Source organism: Bactrocera oleae, chromosome 4, assembly GCF_042242935.1.
Source record: "Bactrocera oleae isolate idBacOlea1 chromosome 4, idBacOlea1, whole genome shotgun sequence".
NCBI lineage: Eukaryota > Metazoa > Arthropoda > Insecta > Diptera > Tephritidae > Bactrocera > Bactrocera oleae.
Window position 1 is genome coordinate 5516857 of NC_091538.1, and position 22994 is coordinate 5539850.

General features: G+C 30.6%; 1 protein-coding gene and 1 long non-coding RNA gene across 5 annotated transcripts in view; one reads left to right on the plus strand and one right to left on the minus strand.

Annotated features, from left to right (window-relative positions):
• Positions 1 to 22994, plus strand: part of gol (goliath) — a 92045-nt gene that overhangs the window by 13681 nt on the left and 55370 nt on the right. The gene's annotated exons all lie outside the window — the stretch shown is intronic.
• LOC118683159 (uncharacterized) lies at positions 7903 to 8882 on the minus strand. Of its 2 annotated transcripts, XR_004979031.2 has the most exons (3): positions 8711 to 8854; positions 8248 to 8635; positions 7903 to 8147 (listed from the first exon to the last, which is right to left on the minus strand). It is a non-coding gene; the product is annotated as an uncharacterized lncRNA (long non-coding RNA). The 2 variants fall into 2 exon arrangements; XR_011395809.1 differs by having other exon boundaries at positions 8248 to 8882.

Consider the following 22994-nt stretch of genomic DNA (forward strand, 5'->3'; position numbering starts at 1 on the left):
CTAAATTTTTCAGTGCAAAAAATGCGCCCACCCTAATACAAATCTATGTGCGCGCAAATACGAGTAAGCTAACTTGTTTACGTGTAAAAATGCTTTGCGTAGGTTCTAGCATTACATTGTATTACAAGTACACATAGTAGGACTGTAGGCGTTCTTCAAATACATTCCTACATAAATGATCAAACTAATTTGTGACCAAAATTGCTCATTAGTGACGGTTCGCTGTCAATATGTTGCCTGTTATCGATTTACATTTCGGAGCTGTCGCAACATTGTAACCGAGTCTTTTCCATAATGAATTGGTATGGAAAAATTTTGTTGGCGACAGTAGGCCGCATTATAGAGACGACTGCTTGGTGACATTGATTGGCATTTAGTAGTACACATCGACTTATATACATTTGTTGCCAATGAGAACCCTTTGACTGTGGATGGTTATATATAAATCTACATAACTTTGTATGTGTGGCATGGAAAAGTACACTTTTTTTTTTGGCTATTTGCGAAGGTTAGGTTGCATTTGTATGTACATATATATACCTAGTAAGATAATGCACATCGAAAGGACGTACTCATCTTTTTTACGCTCTCAGACTTTTATTTGTATTCGGAGCTGTTTCAAACGCGCAGTTTACACAGTCGCTTTCTATGTCTTTTTATGTACTGCATAAGACTGAAATGAATGAAATGAATGATTTCAGTCGAAAACCGAATATGAATATGTGTTAAAAAATAGCGTTATCTCTCACGGTTATCCCACATGTGGATTAATTTACTTTAGATAACCACACTTTCAGTTACTGGCCGATTTTTTGTGGTTAAGTAGGGATTGCTAGTACTTTTTTTACGTCTAAATATGCGAGCCAGCGACCTCGAGTGGCTGAAAATATTACCCATTTAAGTTATAAAACTTTCCTCATATTTTTGGCTAATATGAGATAATGGCTAACTTCGGTTTTTGTTTTTGTCCATTTAATGTTCATTTACCTATATTGTTACTGTTTGTTTGACTGAGCTTGATAAAAAAAATCTCCGAACCATTTTTTGAAGATCCATATCAACCACTGGATAAAAGTGCCAAACCGTTTCAGTTCAATAAAATCGCCTTCCGTGAAAATTTTGGGTTGCTGCATTACATGATCATCTACTAATCACTGTTAGGTAATGTAGATCGGATTCTTGTGAGGATTTTGGTTTGCAGTATACCTTGTTCGTCTGCAAAGCAGCGTTCGGCTACAAAAATGACTTAAACTTGTCTAAGCTAAAGCCCCAAAAACAAAAAAAAAAACACTTTATCAACTTTGACTCGAACGAAAAGCGTTTTTGAACTGACGTGAACCTTTCAGCTTAGTTACTCTTCCATCGCTTGCGAATCCTTGGAACGCTGGCAACGTCGAATAGTGTTGAACTCTTAGCAGTCATTGAACTTTGTCAGTATTAATTGACATAATATAAATAATATAATATAATACTATTACCAATAGCTTTTCAAAACATTTCGACTTGTGCTGACATAGCGGTCTATTGGGATCAACCCCGATGGGCGTAGTGGCAAAAAAAAAGAAAAAAAAACTTAGAATGAGACTAAATAAATATTTGTGAATGGTCCGTAACGAACACATGCTGCCTGTTGGCAATCTACACATATGAAGGTACTTGCACCATAGAAGAAGCACATACATAACTAAATGTTTATGTAAGTGTAAGTGAGTGCATGTGTGGCAAACTCATGGCTGAAGCTTTACAACGCCGCATAGCGGCAGCAGATAGTAGAGAATTCAAGTGAAATGTCAATTTCCAAAGCCACACACATTTTATATTTACATTTCTTGTTCTACATAACAAACACAGCTACATAAGTACATATGTAAGCACGCCATATATACACACACACACACACACACATGTACACGTGTACGTAAGAATAGAGAAGTCTGTATTTACACATGCAAATGAAGACGGCGCCGGTGCCACAGAGCCACTAAAAGCACTTCTTGCTACATACACTTTAAAGGCAGCCAGGCGGCAGGACGACGAAAGGAGTAAGGAAGCAGTAGGTTGGCAATCAGTGGATTGCTCAAAGCTCGCTCGCTCACTTAGCAACGTAAAAAGTCATTATCTTCATAACAATAGTTACGAAAATATTAAATTAAACTTTAAGCGTTGTATTGTCAACAAGTATTATGAGAACACGAACAGCAAGATTGGCATAGCAGCAATAGCATATTCCAGCCAATTCAGACTTCGTATTTTTTTTTATACCCTAAACAAGGTATATAAAGTTGGTGATAGTGAGAAGTAAACTTTAGTGAAATATATGTGTATATGTAACTGTATTTTTCTCCCTAATAAGCTGCCTATCTGTCGTAATCGCCGATATTGGACCACTATAGCATATAGCTGCCATAGAAACTGAACGATCTAAATAAAGTTCTTGTATGGAAAACTTATTTATTTGTCAAGGTATCTTCATGAAATTTGCCATAGTTTAATTCTCAAGACATTGCTTTAATTTCTGTACATATTATTTAGATCGAGCCACTATAGCTTATAGCTGCCATACAAACTGGTCGATCAAAAGCAGAATAAAGATTTTTTTATACCTTTCTTTATTATTAAAAACCGTCTTGTGAAGGGTATTAAAGCTTTGAAATATTTTCTGGTCTTTTGTTGTTATTGTTATCATTATTATTATTACTTTTGCTTGCTTCCTGTGAAATGTTCATTAATTGTAGATAATTGCAAAATGCAGCACTTTGCTTTGAGCCTTTAAAGTTCATTTAATATAGTTAATATTTTACAATATTAAACACTTTATGCACACATTTTTTGTTGTCTGACAGCTGCAGATTTATTTATTTGTCATACATATCTACGTGGATATATATAGCAGATGCAATAAGCGATATCCATAGCGTTCAACGACACGCGCGTGCAATGACATTGTCATTGAAATCAATAGCAACAAAGCTTGAAACGAATGAACTACGACGGAGGTAAATACTTATTGTATATGCCTGAAAAAATATTTATACCTTTGTATGCCTTGCACAGTAGGCCATGCTTTTTGATGCGTTTTGTGGCATGCCACTTAATGTTATGCCTCAAAAAGTGTGAACTACAATTTTTAAATCGCCAGCAAACAGCTGTTGGATTTTCATGAGCAAAAATATGCTCCCGAATAAAAATTATTTATCGTTTGAACTTTTATCTTATCAAAAATATTCTCCGAACTAGCCGAGTAAATCCGAATGATGTTTGAAAAATGTTTAACTAAAATCTACCACTTTATTGACACCAGTGTGTGAACCTATGACCCATCAACTGTCAGTCACGCGCTCATCTCACTCGGCTACACTAGTTACTGTACGTAGAGTTACAAAAACGATTAAAAGCTGAGAGCTACTGCGTATGTTTGTATATATGTATTTGAATATCGTTCGTAATGCATTTTAATAGCATAAATTTTGTGCGTTGCCTACCAATTTGCTTCGGATCGTATCACAATCATGGCTATTGGCACTACAAATACATACCCGTGCATATGACAGAGCTTTACTTGCATTGTTGTTAGCCAGCAAATATGGTGATCTATTACACAGTGATACAGTGGGTCATAATAGGAATAATCGCGATGGCTGCGGTGCAGATTTATAGGATTTTAAGTTGTAAATTTTATTGGAAATTAACGAAGCTCTTGTCGTTTTTGACTCTTTGCTACCCATACAGCCGTATGAAAGAGTATGTAACTATTTATGATCAAAATTAGAAAGAGCTCATAAAAATATATGTTTTGATATTTTATTGCTGTTTTCAAAAAAAGAATCAAGTGACTGGCAAAAATCACTATAGTACTATAAAATAGCTCGAAGAGACGGAATGTGTATAGCAAATGACTTATTTTGGCATGTCTTATGCTATTATCGAACTTTGGTTTGTGTTGGTAATGATTAGAAAGCAGTAATTGACTTTTTGAAAAGGTTAACAAACCAGTAGTTTCATATGTAGTAAAAGTGAAGTTAATCAATATGAAGACAAAGCAAGAAAAAAAATGTTGATAAATAAAATATGAAAATTTTTTTAATTAAAAATTTTTTTAAATAAATATTAAAATAGGTAAAAATAAAAATATGTAAAAAAAATTAAAGTATATATAAAAAAAAATAAAATTAATTTAAGTAAATATAAATTCTAAATAAAACTTAAAATATATATAAAAATGCGAAAATAAATTAACAATTAAAGGAATACGTAAAAAAATTAAATTAATAAATAATGAAAAAAATTAAATAAACATAAGGATGTTTTAAAAATAATTAAGGAAATACATATAAAATTATTTATAAAAACAAATTTAAATAAATATAAAATTTAAAAGAATTAAAAAAAATTAAAATAATATCTAATAAAAATTTAATTATACAATATATAAGTTGAAAAAAAATTTAAATGAACAGTAGAATTAAAAAAAAACATTGTGTAAATACATATAAAATAATTTATAGAAAAGTAATTACATATGAAGTTCAACTGAAGTTAATTGATATGAAGACAAGGAGGAAAAAACAAATGCTGGTTAAAGAAAATATCAAAATTTTTTTAATAATAAAATATTAATATTAAAAAAATTTATATTAATTAAAAACAATATATATAAAAGTAAATAAACAGTTTTAAAAAATGTAAATATATATAAATTGTAAAAAAAGTTTAAAAATCTCAAAAAAAATTCAAAAAAATATTTTAGTAAATATTAATTAAGTGAAAAAAAACAAATTTATGTAAACAAAATTTGAAAAATATATAAAAAGAATTATAGAAATATATGTATTATAAACATATATAGACATTTAAATAAATAAAAGAATTTAAAAGACTTGAGAAAGTACATATAAAATGATTTATAAAATATTTTTAATAAATATAAATTGTAAAAGAATTAAAAAAAAATACAAATTATAATGATAATTAAAGTAATATATATAAAAAAATTTAAGTAAATATAAGTTTAAAAATATAAAAAAGTAAAATAAAATTTTGATGTCAACTAATGTACATGTTTTCGCAAAATTTGTATATTTTTTTAAACGAGAAAAAATATTCTAATTAATGTATATAAATTAAAAAGTTTTACAAAAAAAAAAAAATTCAAAACTAAAAATAAAAAAAAAATAAAGTACACTTTATATTCCAAAAATACAAGTAATTAATAAAAAAAGTACTAAGTACTATAAATTTGGATAAGCTGCTTGAACATACAAAACAAATAAAAAATGTCTCCATCTTTACATATAAATACATACTTGTATATGTACATTCCAAACACAACCAAGACGCTGCAAATGTTCTTGTCCAGCAACGTCACTCAAATCCAATATGCAATTCATTCATTTCAACTGACAGTGTCATTTCCTTCTCTCCAATAAATGACTGCGACAAACACAATGGAGGCACTCACACTTCTTTACCTCTTCTTTTTTTCGCATGTTCTTCCGCAATAGCTATTTGGCATTCTCCTCAAACAGAATTTAATCAATTTTTCATTATGCCGTCTATTTATCCATTGAAGTTATTTGTTTTCGACTTATTTACTTGCCACTTCACAAGAAACAGCCAAGTGCCAAGTCTTGCTGCTCAACGAGCAGTGAGATGGATTTTCGGTTTATACCGGCCCGGTCTGATTAGAAGACGTTTGTGGCAGCATTAACTGGTATTTGCCACAATCGCTGTGTACGCTTTGGTTAGCGTCGAAAAAACTTTTAGCTAACTGTATAATATGGAATTACATTTGTAGTTCGCAACAAATTTACATATGCATAATTATATTTGTAAATAGTTAGATATGAATAATCAATTACTTAGCTATTAACGTGTTTGCTAGTGTTGGTTTTTTTAATGTGTGTAGTGTGTGTGTTCTTTTCGCACCTTCAATTATTTAGTCTTGAGTGCTAACCAACTTTTGATTGAGTGTAAATGTAAATAAAAGTATAGCCGGTGAAATAAAGGGAAGGGAACTGTTAGGTCTGGTTTGATTATTTGACTAAAAATCTGCATAAACTCATAACTTTAACATAAATTGATTAGTGCTAGTTTAATTGACTTTCGATTAACTAATTTCTCAAAATGTATGGTTCAATATGTGAGGTTTTGATTTAATTATTATTTTTTGGTTGGTTACGTTAGTTATATTTTTTTTATAAATATTTTAGTGATTTAGTAGTATATATTAATAAAATAAAATTTTAGAAATGCAGTGATGTGAAGTCTCTATATTGTTTGTTCTATAACAATTTTATGAAACAGTTAAACCCCGAAGTGTTAACTGATGTTCTCACAAAAATATAGACTTAATAGACAACATCTAGTTTAGAATAAACAGTATATATTACTGCCGGTAGTTTGCTGAATATTATTAGAGGCAAATTTTATGAAATAAGTAATCCCATTATGTGATAGCTAGAACAGTAACGAAGATTGATTCCTACAATTCCAACTAAAACGAACCATTGTTGCTGCTCAACGTTTGAAACAACTTACATTGTTCTAAATTCAGGTCTTGAATTCGCTTAAACCTAATTTTCTCGAAACCGGTTCCAAGTCTGATGAAACTCAGTACAAATGAATTGCCCGGAGCTTTCAGCATGCTTAGCATTACAGACCTTAGGTCTTGATGTATATGAGTATAATTGATAAATTTGTTCGCTTTGCGCGATTAAGTTCTCAATTGAATACAATTAAAGATTTTAATTGCGAAATAAAAGAAGCTAAACTTACTTATAAGTATTTCCTTACAAGCCTGTTGTATATGCTTAATATGTTCAAATAAATATTCTAGATAAAAATTAAAAATGTAAAAAAGTAATGATTACTCGGTTTAAAATTTAATTAAATAAATTAAAAGGAATGTTTGATATACTTGTAATATTTGAAAGTTAAATACCTGACATATTGCCAAATTTATGCTAAGCCTCAACTGAGAAGATAACTGCAAATTTTTGAACACTCGATTTAAAATTTAATTGAGTAAATCTTAGAAATGTTTTAGAGTTATAAAAGAGTCCCATTGACGAAAGTACTTGTATGGTTAAAAGTAAGTTTGAAGTGAGAATGATATCTAAATTTTTATACACTCGATTAAAAAACTTATTTGAGTCTGTTAAAAGTTGTTTGAGAGTTGTGTAAGAGCTTCTTAGACGAAAGTATGGTGAAAAGTAAGGCTGAACTAAAAAAGATATTAGCTGACAATTCCTTTACACTTGATTTTAAATTTAATTCAATCAATTATAAGAAATGTTTGAAATTTGTATAGGAGTCTCCTGAGCAAATGTAAGTCTGGCCAGAGAAAAATATCTGAATATGTTTAAGCATTTGTTTAAAAATTTAATTGAGTCAATTAAAAAATTCTTGAGCGTATATATAAAAGTCTCCTTGACGAAAGTATGGTCAAAAGTAAGTCTGCACTAAGATATTTTAAAATTTTTAAATACTCGATTTAAAATTTAATTGAGTCACGTAAAAAAAATATTTTTTAGAATTGTAAAAGAGTCTCATTGGCGAAAGTATGGTCGAAAATTAGTTGTTTTTAAATGTAATTGAGGCAATTAAAGGAAATCTTTGAAATTTGTATAGAAGTCCGTCCATTTATTTTAAAATTTAATTGAGTCAATTAAAACAAAGTGTTTTAGAGTTGTATAAAAGTCTTTTTGTTAAAAGTGTGGACAAAAGTAAGTCTGCACTAAGAAAAATATCATCTAAAAAATTTTAAAATTTCTCTTTAACAATTAGACTCTTAGTCTTAGTTCAATTAGTAATACTTAAGCTCAGAGCCTTCCAATATACATACATATGTATGTGGCAAAGTTCACTCTGTATTTAAGAATTATTAATTTTCCAATTTGCATATTTTCTTTACATTTAATTTCATTTATTTGCTTTTAATTTTTTGCTCCAATTGTTGAAATTACCGGAATGGAAATTTCTCTCTTTAAATATTTAATTTCTTGGCAATATTTAATTAAACAATTCATGGCTCATTGACTCATTGACATTTATGACAACAATTGGCACAATAACAGTATCGCCGAAGTTGTTAACTGACAGCATTCAACTGTACACACGCACACGTGACATACCGCATATCGGTTCATCTGTAATTGAGTAAATGAACATAACACTACAATTTTCATTTTCGCATGTAAAATACCAATATTTGCTGCCTGCTGTGTAATGAAGTAATTAACAACTTACCGTGCAAACAACAGTTACATACGAGCTGTTTTATTGCTATTGTTGTCGGATGGCAGAAGTCAGCTTTCTATCCGCCTACGCGATCTTTAACACGGTGGTGGCGGTCGAAAATATTTTTGATTGCGTGTTGTAGACTTTTATCTGCATAAATATGTTTTGTGTGTATGACGCAATACCATATTTACAAATGAATTATAGCAAATATTAGTTTTGCCAAATTATCTGAAGTTTTTCCGGGACGCACGAATTTTGTCACAACAGAAAATGTCATAAAGAATATATCTCTTTTACTTTGTTTATTACGAAATACGTTTTTATAAATATTTGTATAAAAGCTCACGTCACAAAAAACTTTGAGAAACTTCTTGGGCTGTTGTTGTAATTGTTTCTAGAATTTTTTGTAGAAATATGTATTTATTTCTAGTAATAAAATATAAGCAGTTATTTCAAACGTGCCACTCACGTCGTTGATAAATGTTGTGTTTGTAATTACACATTTCTCAAAATCAATTACGATACGACAAAATTCAACAACTTTATAGATCTTATCTTCGATAGAAAAATTGCCTAGGTGACTGTTATTGTGACGTTGAAAGATAATGAAATAGAAAAATTAAAAATAAAATTGTTGAAGTTTGAAAGATAAATGTGCAGCTGTAAAGTTTGAGAGAGTGAAAAATTGACATAGAGAGCGAGAATGAAGTGTGGGAAAAGGACGGATATACACATATAGTTTGAGAGAGAGGAAAATACAGACAGAGTAAGTGAAAGAGAAGATCGAGCAGTAAGTACAAAATATAGGTGAATACAAAAGTAAAGATAGAAGATTCGAAAACAAATACAGCCCAGTGGTTAGGTTAGGTTAGGTTAAAAAATTAATTTATTAGGTCTTATGGGTAATTTCCAGTGATCCCTAGAAGTTGGACAATTTACGAAAATTTCTGAGTAATTCAGTATTATTGCTATAAATACTGAAGTAAATTTTGGATAGTAAAAGTCTTGCTACTGATTTGAATTATATAATAGTTGTGAATCGGAGTTAATCGGAAATAAACTGCAGTTTTTTCAGTTGCATACAACGGTAAGTAGCGAGAAAAATTAAAAACTAACAAGATTTGAGGTGTTATTTATCTAGCCTAGCATATGAGTGGTAGTGGATGTATTTATCCTCAATTTATTTAAGTAGAAATTGAACTTAACAGATCCATTAAGTAAACAAAGCGAGATAATTTCTGATTAAACTTAGTTTATGGTATGCTGCAAAACGGGATTCTTATAGTTTGATATTGTCACAGCACCGAGTTGAGTATTTTTATGTCAAAAGGGGGCGAATTGTGCAAAAAACTGTCGGGTACCAAAATTATAGCTTTATTTTCTACTTTATAAAGCTTTAAAGGCTACTAAATCTTGTACAAGGTTGACACTAGCTGTATTTGGGAATAATAATTTAAGGGAGAGAGAGAAAGAGAGAGAGAGAGAGATAGAAATAGAGAGAGAGGGAGAGAGTGAGTGGCGAGTGAGTGAGTATGTATCTCTATTAGTTCAATATCAATTGCCTTCTAGATGCAAGTCTAAATTTATGTTAGTTGATTTTTTTCTAATTTTAACTTACTAAATACATAGGTTTTCAAAGTTTTTTTTGCATCAAAATTATTAAACTTTCATTCATATATAACAGTTATTTTTCGTTTGCTCTTGTTCTTCTATTACTTTCACTGCAGTCCTCTTACTACCAACGCATAATTTAAAATTATTATTATTTTCCAATAACTACTTCAAAAGCTGTGCGCCCGAAGCTTTAGCGCTTGAAAAATAAAAGTGTACACAAGCATCCAAGCACAAGCCGCAACTATTAATTGCAATATTAATTCCATATTAAACTTTCGCAGCAAAATAAATGTTTGTGTTGCATTTAATTAGACACTGAAATTGAGGCAAACCGGAATTACGAGTATGGAAAAGTACGAAAAAAATGCGAAGAGTTACCCTTTCAAATAAATTTCAATTTAAACAAGCGTAATAAAACTATAAAATTCATATAATGATAGCGGCACACAAACGCAGCCACAAATATACAAACACACAGACACACAGCAATCGATAGGAAACTCATGCAGCAGCAGCCAGCAACAACAGCCACCGACAGCAATTGCCACGCAACACACCGACACATATGAGCTTTTATACTTACCGCGCGGCTCCTTCGACTGCGCGCCGCTCCTTCCTGTGATCCTGGCGCTGGGCAAAAGCAAAAGTTTCGACTGCAGCCGAGCGCAATGCGTCATTTGACCTACAAACATAAAGTTTTCATTCTATCATTGCGCTCTGTGGCAAATGCGAATTGTATAGTTGTTTTTGCTGCTGGTATATTGCGAAAATCAAAATTTATTTGCAGCATGATTTTTATGAAATTATTGTACTTATACACACACATGTGTGCATGTTATTTTAATATTTTTATTCTTTCTTTTTGCTGTATTCGTAGTCAAACCCTTTGGCACTCACACATATTATGTATACACACACCCACCCACACACAAGCAAATACATATGCATAAATATAATAGAGCCGTTGGAGCGCATTGTTGGGCTTGGCTTCGCAAAAACGTTGCTCTGCGGCATGAAATGCAAAAAAATTAAATAGAAAATGTGAAAATAAAGTATTTTAACTGAAAATCGAGAGAGAAAATATAAAATTACTAATTCTATGGATATTCGCCGCAAGCGCTGTAAGTGATACAATAATGCATTTTCCTCTGTGTTTGCACCGTCAGCAGGAGTTGTGTGGCAAAAACGAAACGAAATGAACAAAAAGCCAAAAACAAAAGCAATAAAAATGAGTAAAAACGTTAACTTCGGTTGCTCCGAAGTTATAATACCCTTTACAAATAAAAAAAGTTTTTCTTACAAGAACTAGATTTTGATCGATCAGTTTGCATGGCAGCTATATGTTATAGTGGCCCGATTTGAAAAATTTCTTTGGATATTATACCGTTATCTTGGAGATTAGTCTGTAACAAATTTCGTAAAGGTACCTCGTCAAATCAAAAAGTTGTTGTTAGAAGAACTTGATTTTAATCGGTCAGTTTGCATGGCAGCTATATGCTATAATGATCCGATCTGAACAATTTAATCAAAGATAATAGCGCTGACTTAAAAAATTATCCATGCCAAATTTCGTGAAGATACTTTGTCAAACAAAAAAGTTTTCCATAAAAGGACTTGATTTTAATCGGTCAGTTTGTATGACAGCTATATGCTAAAGTGGTCCGATAGCGATGCTTTCGAGAAATGAGCAGCCTCTTGATAATGAAAGGACGTGTGTTAAATCAATAGCTCAAAATCTGAGGGACTAGTTCTCGTATATACCGACAGACGGCCAGACAGACTGACATGACAAAGTCGACTCAGCGCATCATGCTTATCATTTATATATTATTATTATTTACATTACTTTGTGGCAAACGTCATATATAGCCTGTGCAGGGTATAAAAACAAAAAAAGAATAATAAAAAATAAAAAATGAATTATGTAAACGTTTGCGTTTGGCAAATAGAGAGTTTCTTTGAAAGTGGGTCGTAGATGGCGCACCAGGCTAAACCGGTTCAACCATTTCGTTTGCCAGCTTTATCTTCAATATTGCAACATGTTTGTGCTTTCTTTGGCTGCTGATTCAGCAATCGTATTGCGCCGTAATGCTTGTTTTTCTGCGCTGCAGGGGTGGATAGTCACAAAGGTAATGACTTGACTTGTGGGAAGATAAAGCATACAAATTTCTAATACCAAAGGAAAGCGTCCTCAGGCATTTGACTGAATCTGTACAAATAGGAGTGCATTTTTTGAGTAATTCTACTGCATGCTGACTAATTCTTACAATTAAATGAGGATAGATTTCGTAAAAACTCTACACTTTTTTTCTCATCTATTGAAAATGGGTGGACGCAAGTCATTGTTAGACTCATTATGCTCCCAGTCGAAACTAAAATAAGTACCAATTAGCAAATTCGTGGATTTGTTCAAATTCCTAAGTCTTATCCCACTCTAGCTATTCTGAAGTTTCCCTTTCTTGCTTCAAGCGACCAATGAATTAGACTCTATTTATTCAAATTGTAAGAGATCATATAAGTTTGTAGGCATCTACAAAGCGCTGCTGAATTTGTGCGAAATTCAGGATACTGAGATTGAATCCGGGACTGTTACTAATAACCTACTGACACTTGAGTGAGCTTTTGGGCCAACAACGTAAGTTTCTATAAAAGCCGATTTTTTTTTGCCCTCAACGTCGACTGTTTCATACATTTATAGTATGTTATTTTCAGAGATTAATTAAAATTATATTTCTAAATTTCGCCAGATGCCAACGAATGCGTCGACTCTCTCACTTTTCGCGCTGAATGACCTTCAAACCGGCAGCTTATGCTGTTAGTATTACTTTCGTAGGAAATATGTTTGTTGGTGTTATAGCGTCTATCTAAACCAGGGGTGATCAAAAAATTTAGCTCCGGAGCCACAAAAACAAAAAAATATTCAGTGTTTGTTGTAAGTGATGTTGTTGTGAGCGAAACGTAGACAACTAAACTACAGCGTGCCTGTTGGTTGGTCTCAAGTGGGCACTCTTTGCGTGAAGGTCATCAGATGGAAAAGTCTTATCTTAGAACTTTATCTAAAATTCTACTTTGGTCCGTCGTATATGAGAGATAGTATTGCCTAATTTTTTTAAATTTGTTCAGTACTACAACTGATTATAATTATTGCTATCAAAGTGGTTTTAAGATACTAGTGGCAGTGGCTTTAAGGTCTACTAAATATATAAATACTTGTAGTTTCCACTTATCGGACAAGATCTTCAAGAGCTTCATTTAAAAATTATTTGAAGTGCCAAATAACTAAATTAGACCTTCAAAATTCACTTATCGTTAAAAATTCTCTATAAAATAACTCCAAACTGTACGGGCACCCAATTTCCTCACTAACGAAAACTAAGTTTAGTATACAGCCTGTGATATGTATTATGTTGTTGACACAACAAAAAAGTGAAAAATATTAAATTTATTGTAGCTGCGGTTGTTGTTGTGGGCACTAAATAAAACTGTTGTTGTCTCAGCGGTTACTTCAGCGCCTAGCTAGTTGCGGTGTTATCATTGTTGACAGCAAACTGCTGCTGGTGATGCTGTTACTATAGCAGGCGCTTTTTCAAAACGAGATTTGTCCCAAAAAGATAGCAAAAGAGACTTCACCGGCAGCTGCGGCGGCATCGTTGCTTTTCGTGACATAATTGTAAACGCTGTTTGGTTGGGATTACCTATCGCCGAGTTGGGCACAACGTTGGACACTTGATCCACTTGCCGGCAAAGCGTGGTTTGGTAGTTTGCGCTGCTAGCTGTTGTTGCTGCCGGCTGTTGATGTTAGTGCTGGTGTTGGCGTTACTATTACCGCTATCTTCACTAACCGGCTGCGATCTGCTGCTGAAGTTGAGTGATGGCATAATAATTCCATGAGATATCCAACGTTGCGACGTGTTTTACTTCAAAATCACACCAAGCAATCAATCACTATTGTTGCTGTGGCTCGTGTTGTTGTTGTGGTTGTGTGGGTGTTGCGACTATCGGATAGTGGCTATGCGTGTGGCAGCTATTGATGAAGCCGCGTGGGATGCGTTGAAAGTGAAACTGTATTTTCTTGTTTGGAAGTGGGTTTAACGGTAAATTGCACGAAATTGGCTGAGCCGTTATGTAGTAGAGGAAACATAAGTGCAACAAAAATATAAAATGGTTTGTAAAGAGTTTTCGTGCATAATTGCGAAAGTAGTCGTTAAAATTTTGAAGCAAAACTATTTTTTGCCAGCGTGGGTAAATACAAAATAACTGTTTGTTTACGCATTTTGCACAAAGTGAAAGTGAAATTGCATAATTTAACGAGCAGAGTTTTGATGTTTTTGAAAAGTGATTACTAGTTTTGATTACTAGTGAAAATTGCTTGAAAAAAAAATTGCGTGAAAAAATGCTAGAAAAGCTACTTTGTATGCAAGTTATTAAAATATGGTTGCTACTGCGCTTTTGAGGCTTAATATGGGGTTTGTAACAGCATTCTGAGCTTTAAGCTTTCTTGAGTTGAGAATTGAGTTTGCAGTTCCTAACAGCTTTTGTTGTAGAAAGTTTCTTAAAATTCAATCCAAATTTATAAAATGCAACAAACATTAAAATAACTTTCTTGTGTGTCAAAATTTATTTAAAGTGTCATCAGTTTATGAAAAAAAATTATTTCTGCCGAAAACTACCTAACTTATATCTGTTTATATGCGCGCTACTCCACGAGTTTTTGAGATATCGATCTGAAATTTCGCACATATACTTTTCTCCCCAAGCAATTTCTCATTGTTTGGAATGGCCGACATCGAACCACTATAGCATATAGCTGCTATACAAACTGACTGATCAAAATCAAGTACTTATATGGAAAGCTTTTGTATTTGACGAGTTATCTTTATGAAATTTGGCATATGTAATTAACCAAAGCAATGCTATAATCTCTGATTAAATAGTTGAGATCGAACCATTATACCAGCCGTCATATAACTGATCGACTAAATTCAATATAAAGATTTTTTTATATCCTTTTATGCTATAAAAAAGCAACTGTAGGGGTATTGTAGCTTCAGTGCAGCCGTTGTTAACGTTTTTCTTCTTGTTTTTCATTTCACTGACAATAAAAAATACATGTTACATAAATTAAATCATTATTCATTTATTTTGATTTTTATTATTTACTTATTTGCATTGCGCTGTTGTCCTTTTCAATTAATTATGAAGCTTTACTTAAGCTTTTCATGTAATTTGTGTTTTTGCTAAACTCATTTTAAACTTTTGCATACCAAAAAAACGCAAATTAATTCAATTTGCAACAACGTTTAGCGCCAGCTGTTGGCAAAAAGCCAAATAACACAAAAAAAAACCAATAAAAAAATTTTTAAATAATAGCACTAATTTAATAAATGTTTACTAAACCATCATTTATCAAACCGCAAAAGCCACAATTATTTTCCAACATTATTTTGCATAATTGCTGCACAATCAGTGCGAAATGCACGCATCGATGACTCGCCTTAAAAAACTTGCAAACAAATTCACATAAGCAAAAAACAAAAATTGTAATAATAATAAGTAAATCAGGAAAGCATATTAATAACAATCGCGCTTAATAAAATCTACACTCATACGTACATATGTATGTACATGCATAAGTCATTTCGCTGAGCCTTTGCACTCAAGCAAATACAATAATCGTGTTTTGATAAAATTAAAATGCCCACCATTTGTTTGCCACCGCAATCATTCCGCTCATTTATTTATAGCCGCACTTTGCTGCATGTACATATGTTTGCAAATGTGTATATGATAATATAATCTCTGCATGTGTGTGCGCTTGCATTTATAGCACGCTGATAATAAACTATAAAAAATATGAACTTTGATACTTAAATGAATTGTACTATTTGCATTTGCATTTGCACATCTTGTTGGCAAAAGCACTTTGTATTATGGCATTAACTCGATGAATTTATTTACTAATCATCAATAATGTTTACTTAGTTGGTAATTATGTGGAAACGTATATGCACAACTATAAAGGGTTGTGACCCGCATGCCTTTTTTAATTTGCTAATTTGCTGGAGCTGCGTGGGATCCATATTTTTGTGTCAGAATATTTTTAATAAATTATAAATTTGAAAATTTGGGAAAAAAAATTTTAAAATTTTGAAAAAAATATTTATAATCGAAAACTGGGGGAAAATAATTATAACAATTTGAAAAAAAAAATCTAAAATTTTAGAAAAAGTTATTAAAATTAGAAAAATAATCTAAAACTTTGAAAAATATCTAAGATTTTGAAAAAAAATTTTAAATTTTAAGAATAAATATTAAATTTAAAAAAAAAATTATTATAGTCACGTCATCAAAATTTGTCTAAATGTTTAATACATATAATTTTTATTTTATTTGGGAAGTTTTCTTGCCAATTTGAAAAGGTATTTATTTAGGCCATATTAAAGTTAATTAAAAAAATTACAAACAAAATGCTTGTGTTTAGAAAGTAAATTTTGTTTTTTTTGCAAAACAATAAACTTTTATTCATTATTATTTTCAAATATATTTTCTTTTTAAAAATATTATAAAAAACTTAAAAATTTTTTCAAAAATTCTACAAATTTCTTCAAAATATTTCGAAGTTTTCTTCAAAAAATTTAGAAATTTTTTTAATGAAAATTTTTTCAAAATATTTGGAATATTTTTAAGAAATATTTATCGAATTGTTTTGAAAATTTTGCAGAATTTTTTTTTTCAAAATAGTATTTAGAACATTTTTTAATGAAATTTTGAAAAATTGGTATGTACATGCATACATACACAATATTTATGTATATGGTATATTGCACAAAATATTTGAAAACAAATGAAATGCTTTTGTTTTTCAAAAAATTTGAAATATATTTTTTTAGGATAATTTCTTCAAAAAATTTAGATTTTTTAATAAAAATTTTTTCAAAATATTTTTTCAAAATATTTTCTCAAATACTATTTTGCAAATTTTTGAGTTTATTTTTTCAATATATTTTGAACATTTTACAATGAAATGGTGAAAGTTTCTTCAAAAATTTCTTTTAAGATTTTTTCAAAAAATATTAAAATTTTTCTTATATTTATGAAATTTTTTAAATGATTCTTTGCGTATATATTTTAACTTTGCATTTCAGGGTGATTTTTAGCAAAATTTTGACTGATTATATGAAAATGCGATTTTGGAAAAATCAAAACCAATCAAAAAAAACATTTTTATTTCTGCTTCTCTAATAATTTTTTAGATACCTGCCTACATTTGTTAGATAATATCAAGAAGAGCAGATATACAAATTATCCTTCATTCCAGTCGTTCAATATTCCAAATTTTTTCGCAACTTTCTCAGACATTAACTGAAGCATGTTTTGCCTTAATCGTTTTAGCTGTCATATTAAACTGTCATTCTTGCGCTTTTCAATATTCTGAAGCATCACAACTGTTTTCAAAGTATCTCGGCATTAATTAAAATTGTTGTAATTATATACCCTCCTCAATATTTACCCAGAAAAAAGAAAATGTTAAATAACAACAAGATATTATATAGAAAAATGCGCGACAGAGCTGCCATAGTATTTTACTGCTATCATGCGAAATATTGTTTCAGTTAAGATATGCCAAAGCGCACAACATTGATTTTCTATTCTGGTTAAATTGCCAGATGTCGTAAAAATAAATTAAAGCATAGCAAAACGTTGGACGAATCCAATTAGTGGCAGTTGAAAGTGTCGCAGCGAATATGGTTGCGTGCCACCGGCCACTGTGGCCACTGATTTCGCATGCAACACACAAACACACTTATGCACCGCCCGCGCTCAGCATGTCGCTCGGTCTGTCAGCAATTAAATCCAGTTTGTTGTGTGACATAATATGACACTGTTGCTGCGGCGGCTACTGGCAACTGCCCACCGCCAAATCAACTTAGTTGCGCATTATTGCCACTTACTACATACTTATATATACATGTAGGTATACAATGGTGGCGATGTGGGCTCACCAGCGCATAGGCGTTTTACAGCTAATTGCTTTTTGCAATATTTGGTATTCGCTTAGAAGAGTATTGGTTATTTCTATTTGATTTGCAAATTGCAATGCTATTTTCGCAACGAAAACCAACGGGTTTTAGTTCTCAGCCCTTTTTTTATACCCTGAACGGTGTATATTAAGTTTTCTACGAAGTTTGTAACGCCGAAGGTAACGTCGGAGATATACATATTTATACATATATACATGATCAGCGTGACGAGTCGAGTCGATTAAGTCACATCCATCTGTCCATCCGTCTATCAGTATACAAGCGAACTAGTCAATATATTGTTTAGACCGAACCACTATAGCAAATAGCTGTCGTACAAACTGACCAATCAAATTCAAAATAAAAATTTTTTACAACTCTTTATGCCATAAAAAATGCACTCGAAGAGGGTATTATATTTTCGGTGCAGCCGAAGTTAACGTTTTTTGTATTTTTTTAGTTCTATTTTTGTTTTTTTGCGCAAACAAACAAGGTTGAAACTTGATTGATTTGGCGTTTATCAGGTCTGCGTACGCATTGTGCAACGTGATTTCTAGATTAGCATAAAGTGGGCAAGCGCATATGTATGTATGTAGTTATGTATATATATATGGCTTCTAGCATACAAAATTTTAGAATTAAGCGTTCGATACTCAGCAACACCTATTATGCTGTTAATTTCAACGCCACTTTGCGCTCTCTTTATTATTGTGAGTGTATATGCATATGTACATACATATGTTTGTATATAATTTTACTAGCTTTCTCGTTTTAATCCGGCATTTCGCTGTGCTGAATATTAAATACTACCGGCAGCAGGTTTTCAGTCATTGTTATTGTTGTTGTTGTTGTGTTTATTTTATTTTTTACAAACTTACGGAACAATATTTGCTTAATTCATGCGCCGTTTATTTGTTGGATTAATTCAGCGTTTGCTAATCATTATGTAGATTTGCGCAGTACGGCAACGCCAAATGACAAATAGAAAATGTTTTTTTTTTTGAAAAGTTGGCGTTGTTTTTCTTTAATTTTTATTAAATCTTCAAAAAAAAAAAGTGTAATCTAATAGTTTGTGTTGTTGTTGTTATTGTAAAAAGCTTTACTTCCTTGTAATGTCTTAAGTTAATGAGTTGAGACTGATGTCTAGCTGAATGAGGCACTTAAGTACATACAAACATATATTTTTTATATTTATATACAGAATGAATACACAAATATTTTTGTATGTATGTATGTATGTGTGTCTATGTTATTCAGTTGTCTTATTACTCAAGCGATTTAACAACGTTTCCGTGTTCATAAATAACAATAAAAAATTATATTCACGTTTTGTATTTGCTCTTACCATACGCATACATATATATACATATAGGTATGCATGTGTGTGTGTGTCTGTTCGCATATACCTATAAGTGAAAAAGCGTAAAGTTACGCAATAAGTTTGTCTGCTTATCCCACATTACATATGCATTAAAATACTTGTACTCAGCATGCAAAGTGATAAGCGTAATGTGGGTAGTTATGTGTGTGTGTGTGTGCGGCGCCGAAAAACGTTTCTTTGACTTGTTTTCGTGCATATTTTTGCATTTAATACATTTCAATCGCATTAGTTCTGGTAAAACTTTGCAAGTATTTGCTATTTATGCGCTTTTAAGCTTTGTAAGAAGAGCAAAAGAAAAAAAAATTATTTAGACGTTAAGTGAAAATCTTAAAATAGTAAAAGAGAGCCTGGTAAATTTATGTAAATCTGTTCCAAAGAGTGCTAAAATTTCTGGAGAAAACGTGATTATTTCGTTGAAGCATATTTAACTTAAAATTTCAAAAACAAAAATGTTCCAAAAATTTAAAATTGTTCCAAAATATTAAAATTGTCACAAAAAATAAAAAGATAAATATTTTAAGTGAAAATCTTAAGATTTGCTTATCTTATTTAGGACTTTTTTTTAAATTTGTCCCAAAATTTTAAATTTTTTTTCAAAAATGTGATCACTTGATTCAAAAATATTTTTTATGCTTGAAATTTCCAAAATAAATTTGTCCCAAAAAATTTAAACTGTCCCAAATTATAAAAAAATACACCAAAAAAATGCGCTATATTTTTATAATCAAAAACAAGTCATATCAGAATACATTTAGTTCAAAACATTTGTATGTGTTTTTGCATTTTTCCCTTAAAAAGCAAAAATCGGCGACAAATATTTTTATAATTGAGATGGCATTGAAAATTTAGCTGCCTAAATTTTTATGAAATTTTGATAAATAGTTATAAATTTGTTTCAAAATTTTAATTTGTCCCAAAAGTGTAGAATTTATTAATAACGCTGAATAATTTATTGTAGATGTTAGATTTGAGATTCAGAAAAAATGTTGTAACAAATTGTCCCAAATTTGGTAAATTGTACCAAAAAATTAAAATTATCCCAAAAAATTTTAATTGTCTCAAAAATTCTTCATTATTTTGGAATAACAACACTGGATATTATGAAGCAAAAATGCTAAAAATTGTTTCAAAAATATTTTGTCCCAAAAAAAAAAAATACCAGAAAATTGAAGTTGTCCTAAAATATAAAATTTTCCATAAAATATTTTATAATTTTTGTTTTTATAAAAGCGCTTGAACTGGAGTGTTTGAAATGTTGTAAAAGAAAATTGTATCAGAAAATATTTTGTCCTAATACATGATTTTTTTTTAATAATTTCTTTTGAGAAGCAAATACCAGCATCAAATATTTTTATAATTCGGTTGTTAAAAATTGTGCCAAAAATATTTTTATTTAAAACTTATATACATATTTTTGTATATATTCTTTTAAGAGCTAACCAAATACTCTCAATAAGTCGGTGACTTAGTTAAAGATTTAGGTACATATATCCGAAAAGATCTATGATGAAATTTAGACGGCGTAGATACAAAATATGTATAAACTGGTTCTAAAATATCACTATTCCATATTAAAATAAAAATGCAAAATTAGCTTAAGGCTAAGAACATAGTGAAAGCTGAGGGTGCAAATCAAAAGTATATAAATTAATCAAAAACTTATAATTAACAGAGTAATCAATGTCAATGGCCGCATTCACATTATTTGATTTATTATGTAATTTGCTGCTGAAAGTCTGCTTTAAAAAATTCCGTTATATTAACAATAAATCATTTACAGCAGTAGTAGCTTATCAATAAAATAACTTATAAACATGCTTTATTGTTTAATTGTCAAATGGGTTAAGCAATATAAAAATTTATAAGCATGACCGATCTTGTGCACATGACATATAACAATAAGTGTATATATGTATATTAACAGATAGTTTGTTATTTATTCAAAATATATATATGTGGAGAAGCAATAAACAATAAATCGTTGTTATTAAAAATTTACGAGCAAAACTGGCCATTTATGGGAGATAAAAGCGATTAATAATTTTTACTGCGCCGCCTCATTGGCAGAACAGAGCAAAAATAGAGATGAAAGGCCAAACATAATGAGCACTTAATTATTTAAATTCATTTTATTTAAATATTGTGCTCAAATGATCATACATTAATTAATTACTCAAAGCAAAATGATTGATGATTTTAATTGAGTGTTTTAATTTGCAAAAATAATAATTAAAATGCGACAAATGAATGCGAATTATTTCGGAGAAAACTATGTATGTATAAGCTGAAAGCCGAAGCAGAAGAAAATTCATTAATGAAATGAGTTGGCGATAATTTCAGGCGTTTGCAGAATTTATGTCATTTTCACTTGATTTGTTTGCATAGCACGAGTAATCGGTTTCAATATGGATATAAAAACTAAGAAAATAAAGAAAATGATTTTAATTCAAAAATTAATAAACATATTTTCTAACATCAATATGTTTGCGATTTTAAGAAATATTTTTATTCATATCAAAAATTATTAAACGTTTTTTAAGTTTTTTAATCGAAAGAGAGTGAAAAAAGTTTTTGACAAATGCAAATTAAGCCACAACTATCACTCTTCATTTTACTACTCAAAGTGTTGAGTGAAATATAATACTTAAAAATTATTTGCTTTCTCATTATAATTGGCTTATTAGTGACAACACTTTGTCGAAAGAATGTTGCTGTTTAATATTTGTAGAACTATTGTAATAGCACCAATTATAATAAAAATAAATATAGTATAGCAATCTTTCAGCGAACTCAATACAACAAAAAATTGAGTGGTACAGAACTTCATGCATAAAAAGTGAAGTTGAGCGCACACTCAGTTTCTGCGGCGATAAACGCGTGCGAATAAAAGAGAGAAGATATATTGATAGCAAAATTTGGTTCAATTTTAAATTTGAGTTTTTAAGCAAATTTAGTAAATAACGTCGATTAAAAAAGTTTGCACATACTCTACTTAGAAAATTCGTACTACACGATTATTGATGTGCAAAGAACCACTCACTCACTTGAAGTAATTTCTTTTTTATATTGAGACACAATTCAAAACTTAAGTTTTATAAAGATATTTGGCTTATGGGCTACTAAACTAAACTTAAATTTAATAAGTTCTTATGTCACTCAAATTCTTGATTGTTATATTTTGAAAAAAGAGAAAATAAACTCAATGAAAATACTTACTAAAGAGTAAAACTTCGAAAGCGGTTTTGTATTACTACAATTACCAGCGTTGCTCTCAAAATTGCGTGAAAATATTATTTCAGTTTTTCTTTTATAAATTTTAGTGTGCTTTGAGTCAGTTTCATTTACTCTCACTTTTTACCCAATATTTAAATATTTTTTGCTACACAGTGTTACCACATCGCGTTTTAAAAACTGAATGCTGTAGCTGACCTTCTTAATTTTCTGAAATAATTACTGGCTAAATTATAGCCCTAAGCTAATTGAGGGGCAAGCGTACAATTATTAACCGTGCAGCTTACCAAACCAGCGCTTGAGGCAACAAAGCAGAATTAAGAAAATATATTTTAAGTAAATAAAAGAGCATGCAAATACTAAAATATTTAAATGTATTTTGCAAGCTGCTCAACCTGCGCGTTTAATGATTACTTGAGCAACGTCGCGCTTTATTACAGTATATAAAGTATATAATTGCTTGTTGTTTAAAAATCTCAAGTGTTCACTGTAAAAATCTTAGCAAA